Below are 23,837 nucleotides of genomic sequence, written 5' to 3'. Positions count from 1 at the left end.
AAAATGTTACCCTGGGTTTTTGGGTGCTTCTATTAAAATATAACCACAAACTACTGTATACACCAAAGAAATAACTGGTTTATTGAACAAGTTCAACTTTGCATTCACAAAGCAATTGTGCAATGTCTTCCACATTCTTGGATATTTTTTCAGTGAGAGGAGTTTTCCGGCTGCCCTTTAAAAACAAGTCTAATGATTTCATGAATACTCTTAAGTCATAAAATACGCTAAAATTTATTTTGGTTTCCAAATATTCTCAACTGAGTTATTAATGCATCTAACTTGATAAGAAACATGTATCCAAATTCGATGCAGTGTTGATTGGCTGCTACATCCTTGTTCCGTGTTTTCTTGCTGCTTGTCAGCTGGGGAATCCTTCTCAGCCACTAGAGGCTGCCCCATTCACAAGCCCTCTCCATTTCAGCAATGAAAAACTCCCATCTGATCTCTCACACTGAGTCATTCAAATTTCTTTTCTCTACCAACTGCTTTTAACAAGCTCATGCTGTGGGTGATCTTGTTAGGTTCATCCAGATAAGCTCTCTAGAAGAAGATCAACTTGTTAGTAGTCTTACTTTTTTCTGTGAAATCTCTCTAATTTATAATATAACATAATAATGGAAGTCATACCGTAATCATGAAGTGCACATTAGAATACTGCTACCACATTGCTGGGGGCATAATTACCTATATAAAAACCACTTCATTAATTTTCTCATTTGATGAAGACAGTATACTATGGTGAGAATATCATGAGTGTTTCAGATAAAATTTCAGTGTGCTAATTTATAGTCTATCATCTTCTGTGGGGCTTCTCTGGTGGCTCAAATGGTAAATAATCTGCCTGCAATGAGAGAGACCTGGGTTTGACCCCTGGGTTGGGAGGATCCCCTGGAGGAGGGCATGGCAACCCAGTCCAGTATTCTTGCTGGAGAATTCCATGGATGGAGGAGCCTGGTGGGCTACAGTCCATGGAGTCCATGGGGTCATAAAGAGTTGGGCATGACTTAACAACTAAAGACATTATCTTCTGTGAATTGTGGTTGTAAGAAATTACCCACCCCTAGATTCCAATGTTTTAATGGTAAAACTTGGTATAACAATAATTACTTTCTAGAAATATCCTGACCCAAATGAAAGCACTTAGAAAAGCATCAGATACACATTCAGACTTGCATAGTCATATTTGGAAATTTTACAAAAATCTGCATATTGGGTAATCAAAATAGCTAACATTAATGATTCTTTACTGAATTAAATTGCTTTATTTGCATTATCTCATTATGACAGTCCTTTGAGTTAAGCTTATTAAACAAATTTTACAAAAGAGGAAACTAATGCTTATAAAGCAGAAGACACTTGACAAATAAACAGGAATTTGCAGTGATGGAGCCGGAATTCAGGCCCAATTCTGTACAAAGCCCATGCTCTTAACTATGCTTCTCACTTTATAGAGGGGAAATTGGAAACTTAGAAAAAGTGAAATATTTAACTGAGGACATTTGTCTAACGTGTCAGAACACATCTTGGAAACCAACTTTCAAGGCTCACAATTATATAATACTAAGCATTGGTATGCCAAAGCCTTTGACTGTGTGGATCACAATAAACTGTGAAAAATCCTGAAAGAGATGGGAATACCAGACCACCTGACCTGCCTCTTGAGAAACCTGTATGCAGGTCAGGAAGCAACAGTTAGAACTGGACATGGGACAACAGACTGGTTCCAAATCAGGAAAGGAGTACATGAAGGCTGTATATTGTCACCCTGCTTATTTAACTTATATGCAGAGTACATCATGAAAAATGCTGGGCTGGAAGAAACACAAGCTGGAATCAAGATTGTTGGGAAAAATATCAATAACCTCAGACATGCAGATGACACCACCCTTATGGCAGAAAGTGAAGAGGAACTAAAAAGCCTCTTGATGACAGTGAAAGAGGAGAGTGAAAAAGTTGGCTTAAACCTCAACATTCAGAAAACGAAGATCATGGCATCTGGTCCCATCACTTCATGGGAAATAGATGGGGAAACAGTGGAAACAGTATCAGACTTTATTTTTCTGGGCTCCATAATCACTGTAGATGGTGACTGCAGCCATGAAATTAAAAGACGCTTACTCCTTGGAAGAAAAGTTATGAACAACCAAGACAGCATATTGAAAAGCAGAGACATTACTTTGCCAACAAAGGTTCATTTAGTCAAGGCTATGGTTTTTCCAGTGGTCATGTATGGATGTGAGAGTTGGACTGTGAAGAAAGCTGAGCACCAAAGAATTGATGCTTTTGAACTGTGGTGTTGGAGAAGACTCTTGAGAGTCCCTTGGACTGCAAGGAGATCCAACCAGTCCATTCTGAAGGAGATCAGGCCTGGGATTTCTTTGGAAGGACTGATGCTAAAGCTGAAACTCCAGTACTTTGGCCACCTCATGCGAAGAGTTGACTCATTGGAAAAGACTCTGATGCTGGGAGGGATTGGGGGCAAGAGGAGAAGGGGATGACAGAGGATGAGATGGCTGGATGGCATCACTGACTCAATGGATGTGAGTTTGAGTGAACTCCGGGAGATGGTGATGGACAGGGAGGCCTGGCGTGCTGTGATTCATGGGGTCGCAGAGTTGGACATGACTGAGTGACTGAACTAAACTGAACTGAGGCTAAAGTCATGGTGAAAGTAGGCCTGTAGGCCATCTAAATGTCCCAGGAGAAAATGTTTTCTTGCCTTCTCCAGATTTTAGATATCTCTTTCAATCCTGGGTTTTTTCAATCTCTTCCTCCAAAGCCAGCAGTGGCCTACCTCTAAATCTTTCTCTGAGTCTTACACTTTGCCTCATTCATCCACATATTTTTAATTATAGAATGAAATTTATATATTTATTTTTTTTAAAATATACACTGCTTAAGGATTGCAGTCTTATTTATAGCTATTACAAAATACTGGCTATATCCCCCATGTTGTACAGTGCACCCTTGTAACCTGTCTCATACCAACTCCGGGAGTTGGTGATGGACAGGGAGGCCCGGAGTGCTGCAGTCCATGGGGTCACAAACGACTGAGCTACTCAACAGAACTGAACTGTACAAAGGTGAGTTTTAATAGCATAGCCTTTCTTGATTTGGATGATGAATTATAGTAGTATCATTTATTGATACTAAGAATTTTCCAAAATAAACTTCAGGAGATGTGTATATATACATATGTGTATATATATATAACAAATTTAAGCAAATCATAAAAATCCTATGTAAATAGTTCCAGGGCTTCCCAGGTGGCACTAGTGGTAAAGAGCCCTCCTGGCAATTCAGGAGACTTAAGAGACACAGTTCCCTCCATCTCTGAGTCAGGAAGATCCTCTGGATGAGGGCATGGCAACCTACTGCAGTAATCTTGCCTGGAGAACCCCATGGATAGAGGAGCCCAGTGGGCTACAGTCCATAGAGTCACAAAGAGTCAAACACCACTGAAGTGACTTCATATGCACACAAACAGTTATATGATTATATACGAAAGAATGGAGATATATCCACCAGGTTGTCAACTACTGTTGTCAGGATGTGGATTGAGTAGCATGTTTGACTTTTGAAATTAAAAAAAAAAATCTATTAAGAATATTTTAAAGGCAAAAAGATAAACATTGAATAGATTATTTGATTCCCAATTTATGAATCTTCAAAAGTCTCATACTTTTCCAATTTATTTTAGTATTCAATTTTGTAAGATGTATTCATTTTTTAATGTGATTATATTATGAAGATACCAGTTACTTTAAAAATGATAATGGAATTCTCAACAGTTCATTTCAGTGGTTATCCCATCTGCCTCATATAAAGATAGCTGTTTCAGTCTACCTGTTCATTAGACCCTTGACTTTATACCTAGTCTCATGCCCATTTGAGATATCTGTCAAAGGAGTTGAACCACACATTTTTAAAGTACTACCATATCCCTGGCACTTTGTTCAGTGCTCTAAAATTGTTTGCTATTTCCCTTTTAGAGAAAAAGAAGTAAGTTCCTTTATGTGTAACTTTTCATCATTATTACTATACTTATGAAAACAAAGAGTCAGCATTTAAAATAAGGTCTTCCTGACTCCCGATTCCTATACTGCTTCTCATACATTTATAATTCTGTTATTTTTCATACTATAATATTAATGTATCCTCCTTTATGCACATTGAAACTTTTATACTGCAGGAATTCTTTCTTTTTGAGTGGCAGTTCACAAGTACAAAACTGACCTGTACTTAGAATTATGTCATCTTTATCAACATCACCGAATGCATACAAAAGAATAAATAGTAGCAAATTATATTATCTTGGTTTTAAAGAAACACTATTCAATGTTAGAGAAGTGAGTGAAAGTGAAAGTCACTCAGTCGTGTCCAACTCTTTGCAACCCCATGGACTATACAGTCCACGAAATTCTCCAGGCCAGAATACTGGAAGGGGTAGCCTTTCCCTTCTCCAGGGGATCTTCCCAACCCAGGGATGGAAGTCAGGTCTCCTGCATTGCAGGCAGATTGTTTACCAGTGAGCCACAAGGCACGCCCAAGGTTGGAGAAGAAACGGGTAAAACAACCAGTTGAAAGCAGGGTTCTGTTAGACAATGAATCTTCCTAGTGGTACAATCCAAATCATGTAAAGTGAAAACATAGAATTGTGAAGACGTTTAATGCTCTTTGGCTTCTTAATATTCTTAGTATTCTTCTAGAATACTGTTTATGAGGTACCAACGATTCTTTGATTTTAAAACATAGTGATATAAATTTAACTGCTTGCTAAGACTGATGGTGATTATGAGACCTCAGTATTTTTGACTTGCTGAAAATTAGAGTCAAGGAAGGCTCATTCACATAGCTTTCAAATTCATTTGACGTGTGTTTTAAAGTAGATGTACTGCTTGAATAATATAATAATATTAAAAGTAAGAGAGAGAAGTTTAATTATGTATTATCTGCATGTAACATTGTGTAACAGAATCCTAATAGAATTGGCTATTTCATCTGTAGCCATTAAATAGTCTTAAGATATTTTGTTCATCTTTCAACAGATATTTATGAATGCCTGCTTTGTAGAAAACACCATTCTAAGCACTGGGGATAAAATAGTGAACAAAACAAAATCCTTGTTTACATGAAACTTACTTATTGGGGGAGATAAATACTAAAAAAATGTATGCATATATTACATGTCAGGCAGTAATGAGTGCTCTGAAGAAAAACAAAGGATATCAGAAGATGGAGAGAGGCTATTTTAGACAAAAGGATCAAGATGGAACCCCTAATAATATGATATTGTACCTGAGACCTGAGGAAAGTGCAGAATGTCTGGAGGAAGAAGGACAGGGTCAGAATTAATGAAGAATGTAAAGTCTGAAGTAGAGCCTGCTGAGAATGATTCATGATCAGTTCAGGGTACTTCGAATGAATGACTAAGCAGGAACATTGTAAGAGATGAAATCAGAGTAGCAGCAGGAGAAAGGTGGATATAGGGTCATTAAACTTAAGGATCTTTGATTTTACTCTGGGTGAGGCTTTGGGGATTTATAAAATGCAGAGGAATATAATCTAGGTTTGTTTTTCTTTAATCACTTTAGTTCCATATGGAGAACATATTTGAAGGGCAAGGATTGAAGTGAAAAGATCAGTTGTGAGGGCATTAGAAAGTCCATGTAGAAAATGATGATGGCATACTCTAAATCAACTTACTAATTCAGCAAAATCCCTATCAAAATCCCAGCCTGCCCCTTTTTTTCCTTTTGGCAGAAAATGACAGACTGTTACTAAAATTCATATAGAAACACAAGAGATGCAGAATAGCCAAAATAATTTTGGTAAGAAGAAATATGGAAGACTTCCAAACTTTAAAACTTATTGCAAAACTGTGTAGTAGTTGCATAAAGAAAGACATATATCAATGGAATACGACTGAGAGTCTAGACATAAACTTCTTATAGTTACGGTCAATTTTTGACAGATGACAAAATAATTCAAAGAGAAAGAATAGCAATTTCAAAAGTGATCCTGAGATAATTGGGTATGCTCACTCACAAAAATGAAGTTGGACTCCTACTTCACGCTACAGGCAAAAATTAAATTTAAATAGTTGCAAAGACATAGAATTGAATGTAATAACAAAACTAATAAGACTCTCAGGATAAAATTTGGGAGTAAGTCTTTATGACCTTAAGTTAGGTAAACTCTTTTTAATTATGATACCAAAGTACAAGCAAGAAAGGGAAAAGAAGTGACTTACTGAAGTTCATTAAAATTAAAAAAATTTTGCATTGCAAATTATACTAACAAGAAGTTGATAAGGCAATCCACAGAATGGAAAAAAGATTAGAAATAATTTTTATAATAAGGTATTGAATATAGAAAGAGTGCTAACACCCCCATTAAAATCAGTGAATGGTCTGAACAGATATTTTTCCAAAATATAAAATAGGGTACTGTGCACATAAAAAGATGCTAAGCGTAATGATTAAGAAAGTGCAAATCAAAACTGCAATGAGATAACATTTCATTTCCACTATTGTAGCAAAAATTTTCAAAGAAAGACAATAAATGCTTTCAAGGATGTGAAGTAATGGGAATTCTCATACACAACTGATGGAAATACAGACTGGTGCAACCACTTTGAAAAATAACTCGATAGTTCTTCATAAAAACAAACATACCTTTACAGCATAACTAAGCAATTGCACTCGTAGGTGGTTGTAACAGTATTATTCATAGTCGCCAAAACCTGGAAACAAATGTTCATCAACTGATAACATATGATATATCCATACAATGGAATACTGAGCAATAAAAAGGAGTGAAGTACTGATTCAGAGTGCAGCATGGATGGGGCTTCCCTGTGGCTCAGATGGTAAAGAATCTGCCTGCAATGCAGGAGACCCAGGTTCGATCTCTGGGTTGTAAAAATCCCCTGGAGAAGGGAATGGCAACCCTTTCCAGTATTCTAGCCTGGAGAATTCCATGGATGAACCTTGGAAACATTGTGCTAAGTAACAGAAGCCAGTCACAAAAGATCATGTATTATGTAATCCTGTTTCTATGAGATATCCAGAATAAAATCTATAGAGATAGAAAGTAATTAGTGGTTGTTAGGACTCAGAGAGAAAATGGAGAGGGATGAAGAGTGACTGTTAAAAGATGTGAATTCTTTGGAATGGTAATAAATATTCTAAATTAAATTGTGGTATGTTTCAGTTCAGTTCAGTTCAGTCGCTCAGTCGTGTCCGACTCTTTGTGACCCCATGAATTGCAGCACTCCAGGCCTCCCTGTCCATCACCAACTCCCGGAGTTCACTCAGACTCATGTCCATTGAGTCGGTGATGCCATCCAGCCATCTCATCCTCCGTCGTCCCCTTCTCCTCCTGTCCCCAATCCCTCCCAGCATCAGAGTCTTTTCCAGTGAGTCAACTCTTAGCGTGAGGTGGCCAAAGTACTGGAGTTTCAGCTTTAGCATCATTCCTTCCAAAGAAATCCCAGGGCTGATCTCCTTCAGAATGGACTGGTTGGATCTCCTTGCAGTCCAAGGGACTCTCAAGAGTCTTCTCCAACATCATAATTAAAAACCATCAATTCTTCGGTGCTCAGCTTTCTTCACAGTCCAACTCTCACATCCATACATGACCACTGGAAAAACCATAGCCTTGACAAGACGGACCTTTGTTGGCAAAGTAATGTCTCTGCTTCTTAATATGCTGTCTAGGTTGGTTATAACTTTCCTTCCAAGGAGTAAGCGTCTTTTAATTTCATGGCTGCAATCACCATCTTCAGTGATTTTGGAGCCCCCAAAAATAAAGTCTGACACTGTTTCCACTGTTTCCCTATCTATTTCCCATGAAGTGATGGGACCTGATGCCATGATCTTCATTTTCTGAATGTTGAGTTTTAAGCCAACTTTTTCACTCTCCTCTTTCACTTTCATCAAGAGGCTCTTTAGTTCCTCTTCACTTTCTGCCATAAGGGTGGTGTCATCTGCATATCTGAGGTTATTGACATTTCTCCCGGCAATCTTGATTCCAGCTTGTGCTTCTTCCAGTCCAGCGTTTCTCATGATGTACTCTGCATATAAGTTAAATAAGCAGGGTGACAATATACAGCCTTGATGAACTCCTTTTCCTATTTGGAACCAGTCTGTTGTTGTTCCACGTCCAGTTCTAACTGTTGCTTCCTGACCTGCATACAGGTTTCTCAAGAGGCAGGTCAGGTGGTCTGGTATTCCGCTCTGTAAACACAGGCTGCTTTTCTGCGTGGGCTTTTCTCTAGCTGTAGTAAATGGGGGCTACTGTCTAGTTGCGGTACATGGGTTTCTCACTGCAGTGGTTTCTCTTGTTGAGAATCATGGTCTTTCGGGCACGTGGGCTCAGTATTTGCAGCTCCCAGGCTTTAGAGCACAGGCTCAACAGTTGTGGTTTATGGGCTTATTTGCTCTGTGACTTAAGGGATCTTCCAGGATCAGAGATTGAATTCCGCGTTGGCAGGCTGATTCTTTACCACTGAGCCATCAGGGAAGCCCTGTGTGTTGCTGATCCTGTTCATGATATCAGTTGTCTTGGTGCTCTGACTGTTCACTGATCCCAGGGTAGGCGAGACTCGAGCTAAGAGGCTGGAAGAAGATGCAAGGAGCTGTAGGAACTACAGACACGTTTTTTCTCTCCTGGCTGGGACAGCAGCCATAGCAGCAGCCATAACACAACCATAATGTAGCCAGAACATACCCTCATATAACATAACCATGATGTTGAGCCACTGTAGCCCCAGTGTAGCAGCAGCCAGGGCTTTCATGGTGAAGCTCATACAGGGGAACCTCACAAAGTAGCCCGTGAGCAAGTGAGTACCCTGGGATGTGCATGCGCAGGGCTGGAAGTGATCTCAGCTGTGACATAATCATTATTTACAAAAAGTGGGGCAAGAGAGCCTGACCATTCCATCTTGGCTAATTTGCACTCCCCACACCCCTATAATCTGAGCCACCAGGGAAGCCATTATGGCTCAGCTGGTAAAGAATCTGCCTGCAATGCAGGAGACTTGGTTTTGATCCCTGGTTTTGGGAAGATTCCCTGGAGAAGGGAAAGGCTACTCACTCCAGTATTCTGGCCTGGAGAATCCTATGGACTGTATAGTCCATGGGGTGACAAAGAGTCGGACATGGCTGAGCAACTTCCACTTTCACTTTGGGCTTCCCTAATGGTAAAGAACCCGCCTGCCAATGCAGGAGACGTAAGAGACGCAGGTTCAATCCCTGGGTCAGGAAGATTGCCTGGAGAAGGAAATGGCAACCTACTCCAGTATTCTTGCCTGGAGAATCCCATGAGGAGCCTGGCAGGCTACAGTCCATGCAGTCACAAAGAGTCGGACATGACTAAAGCGACTTAGCACGCATGCACGCATACACGTATTGCTGGCTTTTAATCATTTTAATTTTTTTAATCTAAAAAATAATTATTTAAAAATGGTTTTGCATCAAAGTTTGAAGGTCTTTCTACAGCTTTATTTTTTGTTTGTCTGTTTTGTTTTAATGTCATAACTATGAAATGACTAAGTTCTTGGACAGAGAAATTGAAAAAGATAGGGATGACATTAACTAGAATCTAGGAGTTTGGGCTGCCGTCTTATGGGGTCGCACAGAGTCGGACACGACTGACGCAACTTAGCAGCTGCAGCAGCAGCAGGAGTTTGGGAGTAGAGTAAAATTGGGGATGGAATCAAGAATGTATTTTTAAGCATGTTAACTCTACAGACACTAAGTATTATCAGGAGGAGATTTCTGAACAGCAGACTGGCAGCTGTTCATTGTTCAGGGAAAAATGGGGAAACAATTTTTACAGACAAGACTCAAGTCCAGTTCACACTATGACTTAGACAACTATTCTTGGTCTTCCAGTAATATTCTACCCCCAGAAACACTGCATTTGAGCTGTTAATTAGATATAATATGATCCACGTAGTTTTAATTCTTTTTTAAATAACAAAAACGAGAGTTTGTAAGTAGACCTACACACTACATTATTGTTTACTATTGTGTTTTGTCTAACACAAATTTAAGTTCATGACAGTACATAGGATATAATTAAAACTAGGCTTGACAATTTCAAAGAAATATAAACCACGCTTTCTTTCTCAGAAGAGATTGTGAAGTTCATGGAAAGTATGGATTGCCAGAGAATGTCAATTGCACTTAAACAGTGGGAAGTTTAGGAGTAATAAAGGGTCAATATTTAAGATGTAACAGACTAAATGGTAAGTGCAAGTAAGTAAGTGTAAGACATATAAGTACTATACTTTGCAAGACAGAAAAAAAAGCACCTGGGGACTCGATGGTCATAGAATTACTATAAAAAAAGTATGACTTTTTTCAGATCCACAGACAACAGATGTGAATACATTGATAATACAACCACTCTATGGATAAATGTATATTAAAAGTAAACATAATAATTAAAATAACAGAAACAATAAAGATGATATAAAATTACAAACTATATTTTTCATGGGCATGATCAAGGGGTATATTTTTTAATCTGTTGATTAGATAAAATAATCATCCATACTGAGTATGTTATGAGTACGCTAGTACCATGGGGAATATTTTAAATCAGAACTGCCTTAAATACTTATATTTTAGCTTCTCCAGGCCAGAATACTAGAGTGGGTAGCTATTCTCTTCTCCAGGGTATCTATCCAACCCAGGGATCTAACCCAGTTCTCCCACATTGCAGGCAGATTCTTTGCCAGCTGAGCCACCAGGGGCATCCATATTTTAGCTTAGTGATATAAAATAAGAAGATTCTTGGTAATATAAAGCCCTGATAAAAATCAAGTAATTATCCCCAACTCTAAACCTAGTAGCTATTTAAATGAGAAATCACCTATGAGCTGGGGAGTAAGGCGGTGTGGTAGGATGGTTCAACTTTGTATAAATGTATTCAGTTCAGTCAGTTCAGTTGGGTCACTCAGTCATGTCCAACTCTTTGTGACCCCATGGACTTTAGCACACCAGGCTTCCCTGTCAATCACCAACTCCCAGAGTTTGCTCAACTCCTGTCCATTGAGTTGGTGCTGCCATCCAACCTTCTCATCTTCTGTAGTCCCCTTCTCCTCCCACCTTCAATATTTCCCAGCATCAGAAACTTTTCCAGTGAGTCAGTTCTTCACATCAGATGGCCAAAGTTGCAGCCATCAACTCCAACATCAGTTGGAGTTTCAGCTTCAGCATCAGTCCTTCCAATGAATATTCAGGACTGATTTCCTTTAGGATGGACTCATTGGATCTCCTTGCAGTCCAAGGCATTTCAAAAGTCTTCTCCAACACCACAGTTCAAAAGCATCAATTCTTCGGCACTCAGCTGTCTTTATAATCCAACTCTCACATCCATACATGACTACTGGAAAACCATAGCTTTGACTAGACAGACATTTGTTGGCAAAGTAATGTCTCTGTTTTTTAATATGCTATCTAGGTTGGTCATAGCTTTTCTTCCAAGGAGCAAGTGTCTTTTAATTTCATGGCTGCAGTCACCATCTGCAGTGATTTTGGAGCCTGCCCCCCCCCCCCAAAAAAAAGGAAAGTCTCTCACTGTTTCCATTGTTTCCCCATCTATTTGCCATGAAGTGATGGGACCGGTTGCCAAGATCTTTATTTTCTGAATGTTGAGATTTAAGCCAACTTTTTCATTTCCTCTTTCACTTTCATCAAGAGTCTCTTTAGTTCTTCTTTGCTTTCTGCCATAAGGGTGGTGTCATCTGCATATTTGAGGTTACTTATGTTTCTTCCAGCAATCTTGATTCCAGCTTGTACTTCCTCCAGCCCAGCATTTCTCATAATGTACTCTGCATATAGGTTAAATAAGCAGGGTGACAAAATACAGCCTTGACATACTCTTTTTCCTATTTGAAACCAGTCTGTTGTTCCAAGTCCAGTTTTAACTGTTGCTTCTTGACCTGCATACAGCAGGTCAGGTGGTCTGGTATTCCCTTCTCTTTAAGAATTTTCCACAGGTTGTCATGATCCCCACAGTTAAAGGCTTTGGCTTAGTCAATAAAGCAGAAATAGATGTTTTTCTGAAAGTTTCTTGCTTTTTCGATGATCCAGTGGATGTTGGCAATATGATCTCTGGTTCCTCTGCCTTTTCTAAATCCATCTTGAACATCTGGAAGTTCACGGCTCACATATTGCTGAAGCCTGACTTGGAGAATTTTGAGCATTACTTTGCTAGCATGTGAGATGAGTGCAATTTTGCAGTAGTTTGAACATTATTTGGCATTGTCTTCCTTAGGGATTGGAATGAAAACTGACCTTTTCCAGTCCTGTGGCCATTGCTGAGTTTTCCAAATTTGCTGGCATAATGAGTGCAGGATTTAAATAGCATCCTCTTTTAGAATTTGAAATAGCTCAACTGGAATTCCATCGCTTCCACTAGCTTTTTTCATAGGGATGCTTCCTAAGGCCCACTTGACTTTGCATTCCAGGATGTCTGGCTCTAGGTGAGTGATCACACCATCGTGGTTATCTAGGTCATGAAGATCTTTTCTGCATGGTTCTTCTGTGTATTCTTGCCACCTCTTCTTAATATCTTCTGCTTCTGTTAGGTTCATACCATTTCTGTCCTTTATTGTGCCCATCTTTGCATGAAATGTTCCCTTGGTATCTCTAATTTTATTGAAGAGATCTCTAGTCTTTCCCATTCTACTGTTTCCTCTATTTCTTTGCACTGATCCCTGGGGAAGGCTCTCTTATCTCTCCTTGCTATTCTTTGGAATAGAATGTTGAATGGAACTGATGTTGAAGCTGAAACTCCAATACTTTGGCCACCTGATGCGAAGAGCTGACTCATTTGAAAAGACCCTGATGATGGGAAAGACTGAAGGCGGGATGAGAAGGGGACGACAGAAGATAAGATGGTTGGATGTCATCACTGACTCAGTGAACATGAGTTTGAGCAAATTCCGGGTGTCTGTGATGCACAGGGAGGCCTGGTGTGCTGTAGTCCATGTGGTTGCAAAGTTCGAACACGACTGAGTGACTGAACTGAACTGATTCTTTGGAACACTACATTCAAATGGGTATATCTTCTCCTTTGCCTTTTGTTTCTCTTCTTTTCTCAGATTTTTGTAAGGCTTTCTCAGACAACCAGTTTGCCTTTTTGCATTTCTTTTTCTTGGGGATGATCTTGATCACTGTCTCATGTATAATGTCATGAACCTCTGTCCATAGTTCTTAAGGCACTCTGTCTATAAGATCTAATAGCTTGAATCTATTTTCACTCCCACTGTATAATCATAAGGGATTTGATTTAGGTCATAGGTGAACGGTTTAGTGGTTTTCCCTACTTTCTTCAATTTAAGTCTGAATTGTGCAATAAATCTTGTTTTCAGTTACAATTTGCATTCTCACTTTTTTCCTTCCTTCTCTCTGTGGCTGATGAGAAAGTCTAGCATAGTAATTCTATTCTTTTGTCTGAACTTATCTGTATATTAAGGCTGTGATGATTGAAAAAGGCAATCTAACTAACTAGTGTATTTTAAGATTTAAGAATCTTTGTGTTTTACTTTTCTGGTGCGAGACTGACTATCTGTATATCCAAGGGTGACATAAATTCTTACATAGTTTATTTTTTAACATTTAGTTTAGGTTTCAGACAATTGTTAGGGAAATTAAATAAATAGTTCTGTTTCAGCTTCAGAGACAAAGCAGAGCAGGCCTCTGACCTTGCTTCTAGCCTGCCTGGACACTGCCCAGACTGGGAGTGACTGGGAGTGACTGGGAGTGACTGGGAGAGACTGGGAGTGAGTGTCTGCCGGGACTGCAAGAGGTGCAGCGCCTTAAGTAAGATGCGGGAGGAGACTTGAGATTGCTGAAACCTGGAGGGGGCCTGGCAATCAAGCCCCAGGCTTAGCAACATTCCCAGTCTCACATGACAAAACCAAGTCATTATCCTGAAACCAAGCTTGCAATTTGCTCACAGATTGATGATGATATCAGTTTGGGTCCACCCTGGGATTATAAGCGGGAACCCCAAACTGCAGGCTTTGAAGTCTCACCCACAGACCTTTTCCCAGTTGGTACTCCAGATGCACTGTGGCAGGGGGATTCCCAGCACTGTTCAAGTCTGGATGTTGGTCAGAATCCTATTTGGTGATGTATCTTCTGCTCTTCTATTTTTCTTTTCTTTTAATGTTAGTATTTTGAAAGTAAGCTAGATAATTCTCTAGTAAATATTTGTATTATTTATTTGTATATAACGAGTGGCTTATTTTGTTAACAGATCCTTTGAACCTGAGACGAAAGTGAAAACTTTTGACAAACATTATTTAAATTCAGTTTATTTGGTTAAATCATTTTGATTTTAATTTTTTATGGTTCTTTTTCTACTAACTCAATAAAAAAGAAAATACCATTTTTACATGGGCTAAAGAAATATCTCTATTGCTTATATGACTGCCATGATGAAGTAAATCAAACTGAAGTATTATTTGTTTCCTTACACTAATAGAGTCCACAGAGTCACAAAGAGTCAGAGAGGACACAGGCAAGGACACCAAATCACCAAATCAATTATTTGAATTAAAATAAAATGATATTGTTTTAATACCTTGTTCACGCTTTGTTCACTAAACATAGGTCAATAGTTCAGAGTGCTTTTGATTAATGACTTGTCTCTTGAGAATCTGACAATGTAAAGTTAAATATATCCTTTGAATTTGGCATATATGAGAATAGACTCCTTCTAGATAAAGTTTAACATGAAAATAGATAGTAATATTTGAATTGAATGTAAAGATCCTGCAGATAGAGTACATAGTTGGTTGTATGCCAGTGATATTGGCAAGGATTTTTTTGGTCAATAATAAAAATATTATTTTTGCTGAAGTTCTATGGCTTTTAGAATTGTTCTAGGGAAATTTTTCTTAAAAGTCGTTTATATGTTACACAACCTACTGAATTGTTCACTCATTTGAGAAATATTTATTGATGTCCTAATGGTGCCAAACACTTTCTTAAAATGCTATAATCAAGATTTACAAAGTCATTTTGAGCGTAGCAAAGGAAGAGAATTGTTTTGTGTAAAGTAGTGTCGTGAAACCTTGGTGTGTGCCTGTGTCATTTTAATCCTTTGAGACTCTCACGACAGCTAGTGATCATTCCCTTCAGAGGCAAGGCAGGGATGTTACATAGGCTTGCCCACAGAGCCTTTTCCATACATTTTAGGAGCACATAGAGGTTAATGGAAAACATAAAAACATCACAGAGAAGGCTTACGGGAGACATATGGAGGTGAGTTTAGGTGTATTTTCCTCCAGCTCATTCCTTCCTTAGAGCTCAGAAATTATGGCACACAACCTTCTTCCATCTGTTGTGAGTGTTTATCTATAATGTGACATGATTATTCAGTCATATAAATTAATTTTTTCCAAACACCACATTATTAGTTTTATAGGACTATAGACATTTCCTTTAAATTATTGAGCAAACTTCTGTTAGAATTGAGATGTTGCCTCCTTTCACTGAAATGTCCATGGTCAACTTAAAATCAGATGGTTTTTTTCATGTCATCTTAGATATTTGTCTTTTATACTACTTTGTAATCTAAAATTTTATGACAGAAGTTTTCAAGGGAAAATACTATTTTATTCCTTGTATATCTTCCCTTTTAAAATGCACTTTTAATAAAAAATAACATTTAATATTGTTTCTGTGGGGGGAAAAAAATCAACTATGTACCACCTAAATAGTCAAACTAAATAACACACCTAAAAGTAGTAAAATTTCTCTTATAAATCTCCCCAGTTCCCGCCTTTGAGACAGCCATTTCTTTTTCTTTATTTTCTTCAAGACTTTAAACACGTATTTATATGAGTTTATATAGAGAGTTAACCCTTGAACAACATGAGTTTGAACTGTGTAGGTTACTTATATGCAGATTGTTTTGCAATAAGTATATTGGAAAATTCTTCAGAGATTTGCAATAAGTTGAAAAAACATGCAGACAAGTCACAAAGCCTAGAAATACTGAAAAAAAATTAGTTATGTCATGAATACACAAAATATATGTTGATACTAGTCTATTTTATCATTTATTACCATAAAATATTCACAAATTTATTGTGAAAATTAAGATTTATCAAAACTTCTGCACACAAACACTTACAGATCATACATGGTGCCATTTGCAGTCAAGAGAAATGCAAGTGAATGTACAGATGCAGTGTTAAAGCAACCCTGTGTCACGTTAACTCCAGTACATACTGGACTGCTGTCACAATGTCATAGAAACCTCCTGTTGCTGTCACAATGAGCTCAAGAGTTGTGAGTATCTGCTTAAAATTCTGTGTGGTACTAATCATCTTCACATAAGCAGTTGATCTTGGCAGTAAACTGGTATCACAGTAAAAAGTGATGGCTCATTGTACTTGCACTTCTGTCGTTATATTTAGCACGATACCCTAAACCTTGGGTAATACCAAGAGACCCATATGAAGTGTCACTAGTGATGCTGGAAGTGCTCCAAGAAGCACGAAAATATATGACATTGCAAGAAAAAATGGAATTGCTTGATATGTACCAGTGATTGAGGTCTGCAATTAAGGTTGCCTGCCACTTCAAGAGAAATGAATACAGCATAAGGACCATTATATAAAAAAAGGAAATAAGGAATGCCATTGCTGTGGTCATTCCACCAGATTCGAAAATCTTGTACTTCTTGCAAACTACTTTTTAAAAAAATATCATATTAAAAATGCAGTGTGATGTGGGTACACGATTGGTCTAAGAAAGACATATCTATGAATTTCTAACATGATTTGAGAAACGTGAAGTCATTATATGACAACTTAAAGCAAAAGAAAGGTGAAGGATCTAAAGCTGGAGAATTTAATGCCAGTAAAGGATGGTTTGATCATTGTAGAAAGAAATTTGGCTTAAAAATATCAAGATAACAGGTAACTGAGAGGCAACAGATGAGTTCCCAGATGCTGTTAAGAAAATCATTGAGGAGAAAGGATATCTGCCTGAGCAGGATTTTAATGCAAGCATTCCTGGGGGGAAAAAACGCCACAAGGGACATTTATTAGAAAGGAAGACAAGTGAGCACCAGGCTTTAAGTCAGGAAGGAATAGGACGATTTCACCATTTGGTGCAAATGCTCTTTTCTCAAGTGCTTCTAACTTCTGAACCTTGAAAAGATAAATAGCAGCTGCCAGTTTTTTGTTTTTTGTTTTTAATTGTACAACAAAAAGACCTGGACAACAAAACACTTTTTCTGGGTTTGTTCCGTTTTTGTTTTTTCCCTGAAGTCGGGAAATACCTTGCCAGTAAGGAATTGCCTTTTAAAGTGTTTTTTTTTTTTTGGCGGGGGGGTGGGAGGGGGGTAATTCCCATAGTCACCCAGAACCCCATGAGTTCAGGGCCGAAGGCACCAATGTATCTGCTACTGCTGCTGCTGAGTCGCTTCAGTCATGTCCGACTCTGTGCGACCCCAAAGATGGCTGCCCACCAGGCTCCCCCGTCCCTGGGACTCTCCAGGCAAGAACACTGGAGTGGGTTGCCATTTCCTTCTCCAATGCACGAAAGTGAAGTCGCTCAGTCGTGTCCGACCCTCAGCGACCCCATGGACTGCAGCCTTACCAGGCTCTTACATCCATGGGATTCTCCAGGCAAGAGTACTGGAGTGGGGTGCCATTGCCTTCTCCGCCAATGTGGTCTACTTGCCCCTAAATACAATGTCTCTAATCCAACCTTTAGACCAGAGGATCATCAGGACCTTTACAATGGACTGTGAACTCTATGGAAGAGAATCCTGATGAAACATCATAAAAGTCTGGAGGATTACACTCTTGGAGATGCCATCAATGTTATAGAAAAAAACTGTGAAATCCACCAAACTTGAAACAATAAACTCCTTCTGGAGGAAAACTGTCCAGATGTTACACATGACTTCATAGGCTTTACAATAGAGCCAATAAAGGAAATCATGTGGATATAGAAGAAAAAAGAAAAAAAAAAGGTGGAGTGTAAAGGGTTCCAAGATATGGATCTTAGAGAAACTCAAGAGCTAATAGACATCACATCAAAGGAACAAAGAGAAGACAATCTGATGGAGATGAGTGCTTCCGAACCAATGCTGAAGAAAATGAAGAAGCAGTGCCAGAAGCAAACAAAAGAAATTGACAACGGATGGCCTGACAGAAGAGTTCTGATTATTGAAGCCTGCTTTTGACTTTTTTAAAACATGGATCCTTGAGCATTGAAACTAAAACAGACAGTAGATGAGGGATCGGTACCACATAGAAGCATTTTTGGAGAAATGAAAAAGCAAGGAAATCAGACATAAACTATAATGCATTTTTATAAAGTTACATGGGGTGTGCCTGCCTCTTTTGCCTCCCCTTCTATCTCGTCCACTGCTTCTGTATCTGCTATCCCTGAAAAACAAGACCAACCCTCCTTTTCCTCCTCCTCTTCAGTAGCAGAGTAGGACACAACTGAGTGACTTTCACTTTCAGCCTACTCAGTGTGAAGATGAGGAGGATGAAGACTTTCGTGATGATCCATTTCCACATGACGAATAGAAAATAATCATCATACCATATAGTTAATACACTTCAGTTCAGTTCAGTCGCTCAGTCGTGTCCGACTCTTTGCGACCCCATGGACTGCAACACACCAGGCCTCCTTGTGAATCATCAACTCCTGGAGTTTACTCAAATTCATATCCATTGAGTCAGTGATGCCATCCAACCATCTCACCCTTTGTAGTCCCCTTCTCCTCCTGCCTTCAATCTTTCCCAGCATCAGGGTCTTTTCAAATGAGTCAGTTCTTCACATCAGGTGGCCAAAATATCAGAGTTTCAGCTTTAGCATCAGACCTTACAACGAATATTCAGGACTGATTTCCTTTAGGATTGACTGGTTGGATCTCCTTGCAATCCAAGGGACTCTCAAGAGTCTTCTCCAGCACCACAGTTCAAAATCATCAAATTTTTAGTGCTCAGCTTTCTTTATAGTCCAACTCTCACATGCATACATGACTACTGAAAAACCATAACTTTGACTAGACAGATATTTGTTGGCAAAGTAATGTCTCTGCTTTTTAATATGCTGTCTAGGTTGGTCATAGCTTTTCTTTCAAGGAGCAAGTGTCTTTTAATTTCATGGCTGCAGTCACCATCTGCAGTGATTTTGGAGCCCAAGAAAATAAAGTCTGTCACTGTTTACACTGTTCCCCATCTATTGCCATGATGTGATGAGACCAGATGCCATGATCTTCATTTTCTGAATGTTGAGCTTTAAGCCAACTTTTCCATCTCCTCTTACACTTTCATCAAGAGGCTCTTTAGTTCTTCTTTACTTTCTTCACTTTCACAAAACATAAGTGTGGTGTCATCTTCATATCTGAAGTTATTGATACTTCTCCCAGCAATCTTGATTCCACTTTGTGCTTCATGCAGCCCAGCATTTCTCATGATGTACTCTCCATATAAGTTAAATTAGCAGGATGACAATACACAGCCTTGACATACTCCTTTTCCTATTTGGAACCATGTTTTCCATGTTCAGTTCTAACTGTTGCTTCCTGACCTGCATACAGGTTTCTCAAGAGGCAGGTCAGGTGGTCTGCTATTCCCATCTCTTTAGAATTTTCCACATTTTGGGGTGATCCACACAGTCAAAGGTTTTGGCATAGTCAATAAAGCAATAAAGCAATAGATACTTTTGTGGCACTCTCTTGCTTTTTCAATGATCCAAGGGATGTTGGCAGTTTGATCTCGGGTTCCTCTGCCTTTTCTAAATCTAGCTTTAACATCTGGAAGTTCACAGTTCATGTACTGTTGAAGCCTGGCTTGGAGAATTTTGAGCATTACCTTGCTATTGTGTGAGATGAGCGCAATTGTGCTGTAGTTTGAACATTCTTTGGCATTTCTTTTCTTTGGGATGGACTTCCCTTGTGGCTCACCTGATAAAGAATCTGCCTGCAATGTGGGAAACCCGTGTTCGACCTGGTTTGGGAAGATCCCATGGAGAAGCAAAAGGCTACCCACTCCGGTATTCTGGTCTGGAGAATTCCATGGACTGCATAACCCATGGAGTTGCAAAGAGTTGGACACGACTGAGCGACTTTCACTTCTTTTCTTTGGGATTGGAATGAAAACTTACCTTTTCCAGTCCTGTGGCCACTGCTGAGTTTTCCAAATTTCCTGGCATTTTGAGTACAACACTTTCATAGCATCCTATTTAAGATTTGAAATAAATGAAGTGGAATTCCATCACCTTCACTAGCTGTGTTCGTAGTAATGCTTCCTAAGGCCCACTTGATTTCACATTACAGGATGTCTGGCTCTAGGTGAGTGATCATACTATTGTGATTATCTGGGTCGTGAAGATCTTTTTTGTATAGTCCACCAGGGCTTCCCTGGTGGCTCAGAGGTTAAAGTGTCTGCCTGGAATGCAGGAGACCCGGGTTCGATCCCTGGGTCAGGAAGATCCCCTGGAGAAGGAAATGGCAGTTCACTCCAGTACTCTTGCTTGGAGAATCCCATGGAGGGAGGAGCCTGGTGGGCTGTAGTCCATGGGGTCGCAAAAGTCGGATATGACTGAGTGACTTCTATGTATTCTTGCCACCTCTTCTTAATGTCTTCTGCTTCTTTTAGGTCCACACCATTTCTGTCCTTTATTGTCCCCATGTTTGCACGAAATGTTCTCTTGCTATCTGTAATTTTCTTGAAGAGAGCTCTAGTCTTTCCCATTCTACTGTTTTCCTCTATTTCTTTGCATTGATCACTGAGAAAGGCTTTCTTATTTCTCCTTGCTATTCTTTGAAACTCTGCATTCAAATGCCTTTTGCTTTTCTTCTTTTCACAGCTATTTGTAAGGCCTCCTCAGACAATCATTCTTCCTTTTTGCATTCTTTTTCTTGGGGATGATCTTGATTTCTGTCTCCTGTACAATGTCAGGAACCTCCATCCATTGTTCTTTAGGCGCTCTATCTATCAGATCTAATTCCTTGAATTTATTTGTCACTTCCACTGTATAATTGTAAGAGATTTGATTTAGGTCATATCTGAATGGTCTAGGGGTTTTCCCTACTTTCTTCGATTTAAGTCTGAATTTGGCAATAAGGAGTTTATGATCTGAGCCACAGTCAGCTCCCAGTCTTGTTCTTGCTGACTGTATAGAGCTTGTCTATCTTTGGCTGCAAAGAATATAATCAGTCTGATTTCCATATTGACTATCTGGTGATGTCCGTGGTTAAAGTCTTCTCTTGTGTTATTGGAAGAGGGTGTTTGCTATGACCAGTGTGTTCTTTTGGCAAAACTCTATTAGCCTTTACCCTGGTTCATTTTGTATTCCAAAGCCAAATTTGCCTGTTACTCCAGGTATTTCTTGACTTCCTATTTTTACATTCCAGTCCCCTATAATAAAAAGGATATCTTTTGGGGGTGTTAGTTCTAGAAGGTCTTGTAGGTCTTCATAGAGCCGTTTAACTTCAGCTTCTTCAGCATTACTGGTCGGGGCATAGACTTCGATTACCGTTATATTGAATGGTTTGCCTTGAAAACGAACAATGATCATTCTGTCATTTTTGAGATTGCATCCAAGTACTGCATTTTGGACTCTTTTGTTAACTATGATGGCTACTCCATTTCTTCTAAGGGATTCCTGCCCACAGAAGTAGATATAATGGTCATCTGAGTTAAATTCATCCATTCCAGTCCATTTTAGTCTACTGATTCCTACAATATCGACGTTCACTCTTGCCATCTCCTGTTTGACCACTTCCAATTTGCCTTGATTCATGGACCTAACATTTCAGGTTCCTATGCAATATTGCTCTTTGCAGCATCAGACTTTACTTTCATCACTAGTCGCATCTACAACTGGGTGTTGTTTTGCTTTGGCTCCATCTCTTCATTCTTGCTGGAGTTATTTCTCCACTGATCTCCAGTAGCATACTGACCTGGGGAGTTCATCTTTCAGTGTCCTATCTTTCCTTTTCATACTGTTCATGGGGTTCTCAAGGCAGGAATACTGAAGTGGTTTGCCATTCCATTCTCCAGTGGACCACATTTTGTCAGACCTCTCCCCCATGACCCATCTGTCTTGTGTGGCCCTACATGGCATGGCTTATAGTTTCATTGGTTAGACAAGGCTGTGGTCAACGTCATCAGATTGGTTAGTTTTTTGTGATTGTGATTTTCAGTCTGTCTGCCCTCTGATGGAGAAGAATAAGAGGCTTATGGAAGTTTCCTGATGGGAGAGACTGACTGAGAGGGGAACTTTGTCTTGTTCTGATGGGAGGGGCCATGCTCAATAAATCTCGAATCCAATTTTCTGTTGATGGGTGGAGCTGTGTTCCCTACCTCTTATTTGAGTGAAGTCGCTCAGTTGTGTCCGACTCTTTCTGACCCCATGGACTGTAGCCTACCAGGCTCCTCTATCCATGGCATTTTCCAGGCAAGAATACTGGAGTGGGTTGCCATTTCCTTCTCCAGGAGATCTTCCCAACCCAGGGATTGAACCCAGGTCTCCCACATTGTAGGCAGATGCTTTACTGTCTGAGCCTAACTAGGGAAGTCATCTGGGGCCAAACTATCCTGGGGGCTTCCCTTGTAGCTCAGTTGGTAAAGAATGATATTTAATGTAATATTAATAATATTTAATGTAATAATATTTAATGTAATATTAATAATATGTTCGATTTCTTAGTGTCCTAACTTTGCTTTCAAATAATTACATTACTTACAGTATGCCTGTCTCATAATTGGAGACATTGTGTATCAGATTATCATCACAGGTGTTTTCTTAAAAAAATGTAACAAAGCTTCCAATAGTGTATTATGAATATGAATATAATATGCTGTATGCCATAAAAGTTTACAAGGATTCATTCATTAGTGTTAGGCAAGGCTACCATGTATCAATCACATAGATTACAGTAGCCCATAATTTTATCATTGATTTTAGGTGAAACTGTTTAAAAGTATACATTTTTCTGTTTCTGGACTTCTGATTATTTTATTTGTTGATTTATTATTTGAAAAGTTTTCACACTGTCTTAGTTACTCATTTTATAGTACAACTTTATATTTGTCAGGGACACTTCTTCCTTAGTTTCTTTTATATATATATATATTATTTTTTTATTTATTCTTGTGCATTATTTCTTCCAGAACTGCAATTTTTAAAAAAAATTTTAAGCCTAGAAATGAGTAGTTCTGTTAGTAATACTTGTGTAAGAGGAGTAAACTGCATCCCATGACTAGAAATGCTGGCATAACTCCTTTAGTGTGCCCATTTTCTGAGTTGTATGTATTATTTCATCAGTCACCTTCATCCAATGCCCTTGCCATAGCCTAGTAAGGCTGTGCTATTGCAAAGCAAAACTATTGGTTTTGTGAGAATGAAATCAGAGCAAAAGAAATGATCTGTTTTGCTAAGTGGTAGGAAATATATATGAAGCATAAGTTTGCCACAAAACGGTTTCCCTCTACACTTAATATAGTTTACCAGACAGTTCATGACAGCAAACAGATCTGGTCTCTTTCTTGGTTAGTGTTGGAGATATAGTGAGATTGCATTTTACGTTCATTGTCTGCAGGATTCTATGTAGATTTCCTTCCTTTTTTGAAACATAGCATGGATGCAAACCTCATAGATGCAAATTTAGTCATGCCTTCAATTATGCTATGATTAGATTATAATCATCAATATCCTCTAGAATTTTAGATTCCAATGTCTTTGTATTATGACCTGGATTATACCTGTATTAGAGGCCAAGCACATTTCTGCACGTATTTCCTTGTTATATTAATAAATTTGAAA

At 38.9% G+C, this 23,837-nt stretch overlaps 1 protein-coding gene and 1 non-coding gene across 4 annotated transcripts in view; both read left to right on the top strand.

Moving 5' to 3' along the window:
- Positions 1–23,837, top strand: part of CNBD1 (cyclic nucleotide binding domain containing 1) — a 496,885-nt gene that overhangs the window by 392,764 nt on the left and 80,284 nt on the right. The window lies entirely within an intron of this gene.
- Positions 20,425–20,497, top strand: TRNAS-GGA (transfer RNA serine (anticodon GGA)). Its single transcript has one exon. It is a non-coding gene; the product is annotated as a tRNA-Ser (tRNA).

The sequence above is a fragment of the Bos javanicus genome, chromosome 14 (genome assembly GCF_032452875.1).
Source record: "Bos javanicus breed banteng chromosome 14, ARS-OSU_banteng_1.0, whole genome shotgun sequence".
Lineage (NCBI taxonomy): Eukaryota > Metazoa > Chordata > Mammalia > Artiodactyla > Bovidae > Bos > Bos javanicus.
This window is presented reverse-complemented; position numbering and strand designations above follow the sequence as displayed.